Source organism: Hevea brasiliensis, chromosome 6 (genome assembly GCF_030052815.1).
Source record: "Hevea brasiliensis isolate MT/VB/25A 57/8 chromosome 6, ASM3005281v1, whole genome shotgun sequence".
Lineage (NCBI taxonomy): Eukaryota > Viridiplantae > Streptophyta > Magnoliopsida > Malpighiales > Euphorbiaceae > Hevea > Hevea brasiliensis.
In genome coordinates this window covers 105,333,880-105,345,830 of record NC_079498.1, presented here as the reverse complement: position 1 = coordinate 105,345,830, position 11,951 = coordinate 105,333,880, and the positions used below count along the sequence as shown (strand labels likewise).

Below are 11,951 nucleotides of genomic sequence, written 5' to 3'. Positions count from 1 at the left end.
TTGTTTATGTGTTTTTTTTTTTTTTTGTATATCGCACTAATGAAGACAAAAACTTGACTATTTATAAGTCATGACACCTTTTGGCCAATAGTTGCATCACTTCATGTATGTAACTATTAAGAAGAGTTACATCTCTTTATGTAGTTACACTTTTTAACCAATACATATGACTTTTAGATTTTGCCATATTTTGACAATGTACATAACTTTTGGCTTTTGTCACCTTTTGGCAAATGTATGTAATTGTTCATGCGGTTGTTCTTGGTTTTAACTTTAAATATAATGGATTCATGTTGGCTCACATGAGTAACCCGGATCATATTTCTAATATCTCTTACTTATACATGATGGGTACTTTTATTTCAAATTCTGCAAATTTCATACTTTTATAAATAGATTGTGTGACCAGTATATATTTTAAGAGCTCATTTGCTATATACCTGTTAAGATAATATAGCATATCGATTAATGAAACTTAGAGTAGATGCAGTATGCAATACCCTAAATCATTTATTATATTTATATATCTTAAGTTTAAAATTATGTTTTTATCGCAAAGATAAACATAATCAGTCAACCTATGAATACAAACTAATGTGACAATTCCAATAATTTTTCTCTTTTCATAATAATTGATCGACCTGTGAACATAAATAATATATATATATATATTTTTTAAAGTATATAATATATCTAAAAACATTATTAAAAAAATATGTATCATAAATATATTTGATTTGATATGGATTTAGTTTATTTTTTATTAAAAAAATAATAAGTGGATTCAGTATGATTTTGATTGCTTGATACAATTCAATGAAACGTCAAACCTTGAAAATTAAGCCAATAAATTGGTTGAAATTTCACACTCGTTGCAAGAAAATTTTTTTATAATATACGTCAAAATTTTCAATAAAATATAAATAAAATTATAATATTTTAAATTATTCATTATTTAAAACAAAAATTATTTAAAATATTTAATTGAAATAAAAAAAAAGACCATTAATGTAAGGAAGTTTAATCTATATGAATTTATAGTGAATTTATAGCATATATTTATAAGAACTATAATGAATAAGTATATAGTAATATTTTAAAAACTTTTCCAATGTTATGTTTTTAATAATTTTATATCTTTTAAGTGCCTAATTCCATTTTTTTTATTAAAAATCTTAGTTGCTAAACTTTAAAAAACATAGAAATGCTAAGGTAAAAACATAACGCAATTAAAGTGATTTAGAAATACTATTATTTTTAGTATATATAAATTATACTTGATGAACTCCATATTTCTATGAAACTATAATTAAGTTATTTTTCTCTCAATATTTATGTATTGAGTGTGGGAGTGTTCTATCTGAACGTCACACGACGTTAATTTCTCATATTTTAATTTTGATTATTTGCTTAAATTTCTTTTCTTTCAAAGTGAATAATATTTTAAAAACTAGTATTCGAAATTAATTTTTTTTATAATGAAAATGAAAATACAAATCTTGAAAAAGCTTATCATTTTTATATTATTCATCAAATCAATGCTTGATGTTCAAAATTATATTGTAATTGCAATAAAATTAAACTACTTTATTTATTATTTAAATAAATTAAAAATGCACTTAGTATAATAAAAATAAAAATATTTAGGCACCATATAAGAGTTTTTAATAATTTATATTAGTATTAATAAATATAGCAATGATAAAATTTGAAATAGAGAAAGTGAATTAGAAAGTAATCTGTCTATCTATTTTTATCTATCATATTTAAATTTTTCTTTTGTTTAAAATTATCTATTATATTTATAAAATTAAGGAGTATTAACTTTTTTTTCTAATTTTACTCTTTATTTCTATTAAATGCAATAAATATTTATATAAGAAGTAATTAGGTGAAATAAAGGGTAATTTAGTAAATTACTAATATATTTTTATAAAAATAAGATTATTAATTAATTATTTTTTTAATTATCGTGTAAAACTAAATATAATATTAAATAATTTTTTTTTGGTAAATTAACTATTAAATAACTTTAGTACGTGTAAAAATAAACTCCTACGACTTGCATCATTTTAAAAAGAGTGACATTTGCAACTTTGTAGTAATTATATTCATCAAGTAAAGACTCAGAGATACAATTTACTTACATCCTCCTCCGTTCCATTGTGATAGATGCTTTAGAAAAAATTTTATCCTATTTATTTGTTATTTCAGAAATCAAGAAAGTATTAATTATTTTTTTTCTAACTTTACTTATGTCTATTATTATTCTTAATACATTTATCTCTTCTTAATATCTTTCTACATTTAAATGATACTACAAGGATATTTTAATCAATTATTAATTTTTTTAATAAAAATGATAATATCTTTCTACATTTTAATTATACTATAAGAATACTTTAATAAATTATTAGCATTTTTTTAATAAAAATAATGTTATCCAATTATTTCCTTAATCTTTTTGCAAAATCCTTAAAAAACTATTTAAATGAGACAGAGAGAGTATATTCATCATCAATTCCTTACCACACAGACCCATTTTTCTTCCTTAAGTTAATCACCATTAAAGCTTACTTTGAAAAAAAAAAAAATCTTGTTTACAGTTTCTTTAATGAATGGCTACAATTCAATCTCCAAGATCCAATGGCTGCAAACTATAGAGCTAGTCCTATATATATGTGCTAGCACTTAGAGGCAACCAATTTCAACCAAATTTTCTTTGCATGCAATTGGAAACTTTGGTTAGCTTTGTGTCAGTCTTGTAATAAGAATTGCAAGTAATCATATATAAACTTGTAGGCCAACGGATCATCAACATGGATGGTTGGCAGAGATTCTTTTTGTTTTCAATACTATGGCTAATCTTTGCTCCAGTATACCCTTCTTCTGGGAGCTCTAAAGTTGCTGCAGCAGCAAATAATGAACCCGCTGGAAGAAGAAAGCTCGCCGCCGGGAACCCAGGTAAATCCTACCATATCCACATCAGTTGGATATAAAAATGTCAAAAGGTTTGTATATCCTAGGCCTAGTAAGGGCGTTATCACCATTTTATTTAGGCCGTTGTGCGGGGGGAGTTACAGATCCAATCTTAGTTAATTGTTACCCAATTAATTATTATTTTTTATGAGTTAAATAATCCACTGCTTCATTATAATCATGACTGAAGAGTTTATTTATCAATCAATTAGTTTTAACCTATTAGTACTAAACTGTCTCTAGACCTGTAAGTCTTGAGTTTATCAGTTGTAATAAAAAATAGTTGAGAAATGGGTTTTTGTATGTTATTTGGCATATCTAATACTGTTTTGATGTCCAATTCAAAGGCTCCATAAGCATCGATTGCGGGGTGGTTGAAGATTATTTTGATGAAAATACAGGATTGCTTTACAAGTCAGATAGAGATTTCATAAGCAGCGGCGAAAATCATGATGCAGAATCAGGATCTACTTCATTAGAGGCCTTTGTAGAACGGCAGTGTAAGAATTTAAGAAGCTTTCCAACAGGGAAAAAAAATTGCTACACTCTGCGACCTGAACAGGGAAAAAATCACAATTACTTCATTAGAGCTCTCTTTTGTTATAAAAATTATGATAGCAAGAATCAACCTCCAGAGTTTGATATGTATATAGGGGTTAACAAATGGATCACGGTGAAAGGGCTGTATCCTAATGGTTGGGACACATATGCGATCTTTCATTTTTCTTCAACAGATATTATTCATGTGTGTCTTGTAGACACAAACTTTGGAGTACCTTTCATTTCAGCATTGGAATTACATCATGTGAATGATTCAATTTATAGAAGTAAGTTTGGATCATTAAATGTTGCTAGAAGATTTCAACTTAGCTATCCCACCGGCATGAATTTCAGGTAAATAAATGAGTGCATCTGATTCTGTACAGATATTATTGTGCAATTAGTATGTATACATCCAGAAAGGTGCCTTCTATCATGATTTTATTTTTTTATTTGCTTTTCTACACTATTATTTTTTATTAAAATTATTTACAAAATAAAATTTATTTTATAAAAAAAATAAAGTATTAATCATGTAATTTTCAAACAAAAAAAATTAGGACCATTATTGCAATGCAATCATTGCCCCTACAGACGTATATGTCCCAAACAAAGTAGTGAATGACATCCTGATTTATATGTTAGACCCTGCATTATGCAACAAGCATAGAAACCCAGTGTAGCTACTTTTATAAGAGATGTATTAAGCAATTAAAAGTTATTTTCTAGGTAGTATTTACGTATTCTCGTGATAATTAAAAACTTTTAATTAATAGCTACTTTTTAAGAGGAGCTATTAATTAAAAGCCCCAAACAACCCAAAGTAAGGTAAATATTTGTCTTTCAGTTCTCCTAACTATAGAATTCATATAATTTAATTATTTTAAAATTTATTCATCATTAGAATTAGATTTGAATTTTAATATAAGAATTATTCTAAAAGGGTTGAAACTAATTTTTTGAGTATCTAAAATAACGTTTTTTTAAAATAATTTGTACCTCAATACTAAATAGGCATTAGTAGTTATTAATGAGATTTAGTTGAGTCATACTGAAAACTTCTTTAAGATTATAAAATCTCAAGTTTTCTAATCGGAGTTAATTAAAAAAAAATGTATAAGAAGCTGATAGGTACACAAGTATTATACATATACATATATATATATATATATATATATATATATATATATATATATATATATGTATTATTAAAGTTGGGCTAAATAAAAGAAGTATTGTGTTATCTTTGATATTCAGGTACAAGGATGATGTCTTTCATCGCATCTGGCGCACTTTGAGGCTTACTAATTCGATTTGGGTCAATGCCACACCAGAAATACAACCCCAGGAAATTAATGATTCCTATAAACTACCCATTGAAGTGTTAAGAACTACGGCCCAGCCCAAAAATGACCTTGACTCATTGGCATACAACAATAGCTTTAGTTGTGTCCAATCATGCAATTTTTATGTCTACTTTCATTTTGCTGAAATTGTAGAGATTCCTCGTGATCAACGAAGAGTATTTACAGTTACTTTGAATGATGTCACTTCTGAACCCATTAGCCTGGAATACTTGAAGCCACAGACTATAATTCTGAATACTCAAGAAGATATTTACTTCACTATCGATCAAACAAGCAACTCTGGCCTTCCACCCATTCTCAATGCCTTCGAGATTTTTGAGGTAGTTGAGCTTCCTCTTTCTCCAACAGACCAAGCAGATGGTATGTATTTCATATTTACATTAACTATTATATAGTAGTAATGATTTTTTGTCCTTCATATAGTAGCAATAATTGAATATTAGAGTGCCCATCATAAACTATATTCTTCGTGAACAATCATAGTTGATGCAATCATGGCCATCATGCAATCATACAATATAAATGGAGATGATTTGCAAGGAGACCCATGTGTGCCAAAAGGTCTTTCATGGAATGGTTTGAACTGTATTTATGACAACAATCCTCCAAGGATCATCTTATTGTGAGTAGTGCACATTTAAATTTTCATAAGAACATGTATTTTCTTTGCACTGGACACCTTTACTTAGATTACGATTTGATGCCAACATCTCACTCTAGCTTATTCTATGAACTGTGAACAGGGACCTCAGTTCAAGGAAATTGACTGGGGAAATAGCTCCATCACTCTCTGCCCTCAAGGCAATTCATTCCTTGTAAGTGCTGTCGACTAAGTTTCTGATGATTCTTTTGAATATGTACTCTACAATAATATTAAGACATTCTTCCACGGAATCACCGTTCCACTATAAAATTACTCATGTTTATAGGGGAGGAGTTTTCACACATCTTACTCTATCGTCGTATAATATATAATATATCTTAATCTTTTTTATTGTCTTTTCAGGGATTTATCATACAATAAATTGACTGGAATTCTGCCCAATTTTTTGTCAGAACTGTTGAATTTAACTTTCCTGTAAGTTTTCCCAAAAAAAAAAAAATTGTTGAACCACGCCTAAGTATGGTTAAATCTCCAAGTAGGGAACTAAGATCCTACTGGCATCTTTTCTTTCAGGGATTTATCTTATAATGAATTGACAGGGCCGGTGCCAGAATTTTTAGCACAACTACCGAATTTAAATACTCTGTGAGAAGAAACTTAAGCATAAAATACATGATTTTTTTTTGGTGGGGAAGAAAGGGGTTTCGATGAATTATACGAATGATTTAGTATACATTCTTTTCAGAAATTTAAGTGGGAACAAGCTCACTGGATCCATTCTACAGTCCCTTATAGAAAAGTTTAATAATGGAACATTGCAGTTGAGGTTTGAACGTCTTCTCTTGTCCATCATTTTATTTTCAACTTTTTCCAGCTATTAAATGAACCAACGAAAAAAAATGATGATATTGAAATACATAGGTTATTTAATATCTGTTATATGACGAATTGATGATGTCATACTGAATGCTAGCTTCGACAAAAATCCAAATTTATGCCAGTTGGATTCATGTGAGGAAAAGAAACATTTTCTTCTTCCAGTTGTTGCATCAATTATATCAATATTGCTACTTCTGCTCCTATGCATGATAGCTATCTCTTGGAGACATAGAAGACAGCAAAGGTAATCTATTTTTCCTTTATTTGCATATTAATTAGCTTAGTAGAAGTTGCAAAAACTATAGACTACATATCAATTTCTTTATCTCTCTATCCATACATTTCATATTCTGTCTATGGTACTTACACAGCAATAGCAGAAACACAAAAATCAAAGAATCAGACCTTTAGTTACTCAGAGATTATTAGTATTACTGATAACTTTAAGACCGTTATTGGAGGAGGGGGCTTTGGAAAAGTTTACTTCGGAACCCTAAAAGATGGCACCCAAGTTGCAATTAAGCTGTTATCTCAATCATCAAATCAAGGCTACAGGGAATTTCAAGCAGAGGTTAGACATAGCACTACTGCAGCGTCAGTTTCAACCCAATTTAACCAATTATTTGTGCCTTTCTCCCACTATTACAAGATAGATAGTATAAATAAATATACACTCTGATTAATAGTGGTTTTTCAAAATTAAAAAATGCAGGTGCAGCTCTTGATGGTTGTTCATCATAGGAATTTGGTTTCATTAATTGGGTACTCCAGTGATAGTCATAACATGGCATTGGTATACGAGTACATGGTTAATGGAAACTTGCAAGAGCATTTATCAAGTATATCTATCACAACCTGTAAAAGATTTTTTTTAATCACTTGTTTTGTCAATTTTTCTATATTTCTTCTCTAAATGGAAGTCCTTTTATTTTTTTAATTTCTTCAAGACAACTCTTGACAATGATAGCCTGATGCATTTTGGTTGCAGAGAAAAGTGGAAGTATTCTGACCTGGAAAGAGAGATTTCAAATTGCAGTAGATGCAGCTTATGGTTCTCAAGCAATTCCATGTCTATTTTTCTTTACTTTTTGCTTCCCCATTCATCATTCTTATCCATGGCTAACTGGTTTTGCAGGACTAGAGTATCTACATAATGGTTGCAAACCACCGATTATCCACAGGGATTTGAAGACTTCCAACATTTTATTGAACGAAAAATGGCAAGCAAAGATCGCTGATTTTGGATTGTCTAGAGCTTTCACCAATGAAAGTGGTTCACATGTATCAACTTGCCCTGCTGGCACATTTGGTTACGTCGATCCTGAGTAAGGGTTGTTTTAGCAAGGATTAAAGCTTAACCAAACGGAAACCTCCTTGATTCAGTAGTGCTAAAGATTGAAATCTCGCATCTAAAAGATAAGCTTAATAGCATTGTTGATCATTAACCTTAATACAGGGATTTTAAAGTTGTGCTTATTAGGTTTCTAATATAGCATTAGAGCTAAGTGCTTATTAGGTTTCTAATATAGCATTAGAGCTAACTCTGCACTGTCCATTATTATGCACGATCAAATTGCCATCATGTATTCTCCACGTATTCGCCTGTTTTATTAAAATCCTACATCTAAAATATACAAAAGAGGTTAAGGGTTGATAACATTTTAGAACCTCTAATCTTAACATTTGGATTGCTCATGTTTTTTTGTGTTTGACGGTTATCAATTGGTTCATTTTGCATTAGCGCTATTCTTGATTAATTAATTTGCTTTTTGTGAAAGTTATATAGGGCTAATTATTCTCTCTGCAACAGGGCTCAAGTATCAGGAAACTTCAACAAAAAAAGTGATGTTTATAGCTTTGGGATTATTCTACTTGAGCTTATAACTGGTCAGCCTGCAATAATAAGAAACACCCATGTAGGCTTCATTTGCATACATCAATGGATTAGACCTATAATTGACGGGTGATATTCAAACCATTGTTGATCCCAGACTGCATGGAGAATTCGATGCCACTTCAGCTTGGAAAGCTGTGGAGACTGCCTTTTCCTGTGTATCAAACTTTTCAATACAGAGGCCAGACATGAGTCATGTACTAGCTGAATTACAGGAATGCTTGGCTATAGTAATGGCTGTTGAGGAATCCCAAACAATGAAAGCCGGGGTCATAAGATCAAGCAATTCACTACTGATGAGTCATTTGAATATTGATACTGATATGACTCCTAGTCCAAGGTAAAAACTGAAGTATAGATTTCATATGTACTGGCTTGAAATTTTTAAATGTTTTCTTTAAGATAAAAACTGTTATATTAATGTAATATATAATTTGTTTCTGAAGTTTCTTGGGGATGTATAATTAGCATTACAAAATATTAGAGATGACAATAGATCGAATGTTTACAGGTATCCAATCTGATCAAATCCTAATAAGAAGAATTTGGCTGATATATAATTAGAGTTTGGATTTGAAATATAATACTATGCCAATATATTATTAATTAACAATATATCATACAATATATCTTTTAACTATTTTTAAATTATATAATCTTTAATTATAAGGTATATATATAATTTAGAATTAAATATATTATATAATATAATATAGTAGTACATCATATAAAATACTTTTTAGTCATTTATTAATTTTGTTATTTTTAACTCTAAGATACAAATTATGAATTAAGCATATATATATATATATATATTATAATTTTAATTATATGTAAATATATAATTATATTGAAAGCGTATATAATACATATAAAAAAAACAATAGAAAACATTTATATAAAATTGATTTTTGATTCGGATCATATTTAAATCTTAGTGAATGATCAAAGCTAAATCAAAGTCTTAAAATAAATTTGATATTGCAATTATTAGTTTGATATGATTTTTCAATTCAATTTAAAATCCTTGAAAACCGTGTACAGCTCTAATAAGCAAACAAAACATTTAGGCAATTGCCATCTTTAATCTAGTTAAAATATTATAGCAATATTTTGAAGGAATTATTAGATATATCCAATGTTTATGCTCTTTACGTATAAATAAAACATATGAGCCCACCTTCTTAAATAAGAAAGTAATTGATTTTTATTTTTATATGGATTAGTACTATATATATTTTTTTACTGATTTGGTATTTTATATGGAGTAGTGACATATAAGAAAGTCAACTGCTGCAAGTTTACGGACAACCAACCTGGCGAACGTCCATGAGATAGAGAAGATAAATCCATCCTAATTAGATCACTTTCATTTATTAATGATCATGGACCACTTTATTTATGGATGATACAATGGGCTTCCTGACTGACCGACTCACTCTTTATGACATAATAGTTTGTTATAAATTTTATTTTGTGTTATGGAATATCATTAAATATAATTGTAATTCACATTATCAATATTGATTATTTATATTTGCAATTATATGTGATTTAAAAGTAACAACTAATCTTTTATGAATAGGAAGAATGATTAATTGGGAATTATTGGTTAAGTTTCAATGGAAAAATATCAAATGAGATGGTTTGGCTGTAATTGACTCCAAGACTGAGATGGCCACAGCTAAATTAATTCTCATCATTCTCAGACTCTAATATAAGGACTTATTCATTTTCTCTTAATTTCCATGGACAACATAAAGATAATCAGGTGGCTTTCTTGACATGCTTATTATTGGTATTGTTTTCAATCTTTGATTGAAAGATCGAGAGATAAAAATCATTGATAGATAATTAAAATTTTAAACTTAATCACCTAGTTTTAAAGATAAATTAGAAATTAAGAGAATTAATTGATTGATTAAAAAGTTTAATAAGTTTTAAGTAAATCAAATACCGTATGAAAGTGGAGTTACAATTTAGTTAGCTTGAGAAAGAAATCGAAGAAATTTAGAAACAAATTAAAGAATTTTAGAATCAACTACCTTCAAATTATGTATTTCCTTTGCAATTAGATGAACCAAATTGAATTCCAATTAGTTTAAAGCATGAAACACCAAACTCCGAAATCTCCTTTATCATTAATTATTTTTGGTTCTAACATAATTTAGTTATTATTGTAGTCAAGTTTGCTTAATTTATGTTTCACTTACTGTGCCCATTACCTATTTTTTTTATTTTTTATTTAAATTGTTACATTTAATTAATTTAGTTCTCTTATAAATTATCATTAATCTAAATAATGGAAATAATCGTAGTCTAATACTTAAATACAATTTCTTGTGAGTCTACTCATCACTTTATTACTTGATACGGTCCATGAACTTGTAGAAAATGCACGTCCATACTCATAACATATAAATTCACAGCAAATTTAAAATTTCAGCTATTCAATCCTCATATTTAAATTTAAAAGTTTATAATAAATTTACATATAATTTATTTTGATAATTTTATAAATAAAAATTAAATTTATAGTTTATAAATGTTTTTAATAATTTTTTTAGTAATTCATAAGTTCCTCTATATATTTGTAATTTCGTATGCATTATGTTATAGATAAATTGAACAGAAATTCTTTAATTTTTAGATTTTTTTTTTCACATTGATTTTCTTTAATTCTTTTTTCTAATTTTTTAAAGCTGATTTAAATTCTATAAATCTTGAACTTGAAATTTAATCCAACTATCATTGAAAAGATTGAACAAATTTGAATGACATGAATGGCATGCATAATAATACTCTTTTTTTTTTTTGTGAAATAGTAATTCAGTTAATATTATTATGAATAGTGTGCAATAAATGGGACACACTAATTGGGATATTATTATAAGTAACATCCCATAAGTAAATAAATTAAAAATAAATAATAATAATAATAAAATATAATAGAATTATATATAATTATAATATAATAATAATAAAATATAATATATATATATATATATATATATATATATATATATATAATTATAATACAATGATATAATATAATAATAAAATAATATATAAATTTAGATAAACTATAATTTACTTTTTGAAATTTTACTAAATCTACAAATTAATTTTTATAATTTTAAAATCAAGCAATATAATTCTTATTATTTTAATAAACATATAAATTAATCCCTAACTTTATAATTTTATTTAATTTATTATTAATTTTATCAAAAATATCAAAATACTATTAATTTTATTTTTAATTTAAAAATAATTTAATTCTTGAGACTTTAATTTGTTAACAATCTAGTTCTTAATTATATTCTGGACTTGCATTGTCTTGAAATGTCAAGCAAAATATTTAAATTATTTATACAGTGAAATAACAAGATCGATACATATTATCTAATATAATTTAAACATTCTGCGTAACTTTTCAAGACAATGCAAGTTCGGAATATAATTATGAATTTAAATCATCATCCCTCACTTTCAAACATAGCAAATAAAATGGTAATAATATTTTAATTCATATAAATATTGTATCATATATATTATTAGTTTAAATAAATAGATAATTAAGAATTCAACCAATTTAAATAAGAGCAATTACATAAATTTTTAACATACAATAAAATTACATCAATAAAAAAAATTAAATTTAAAAATTAAAAATTTGCATAAATAT

At 27.1% G+C, this 11,951-nt stretch overlaps 1 pseudogene; it reads left to right on the top strand.

Annotated features, from left to right (window-relative positions):
* Nucleotides 1-2,776: 2,776 nt before the first annotated feature.
* On the top strand, nucleotides 2,777-8,708 carry LOC131180901 (putative leucine-rich repeat receptor-like serine/threonine-protein kinase At2g19230; annotated as a pseudogene).
* Nucleotides 8,709-11,951: the final 3,243 nt, after the last annotated feature.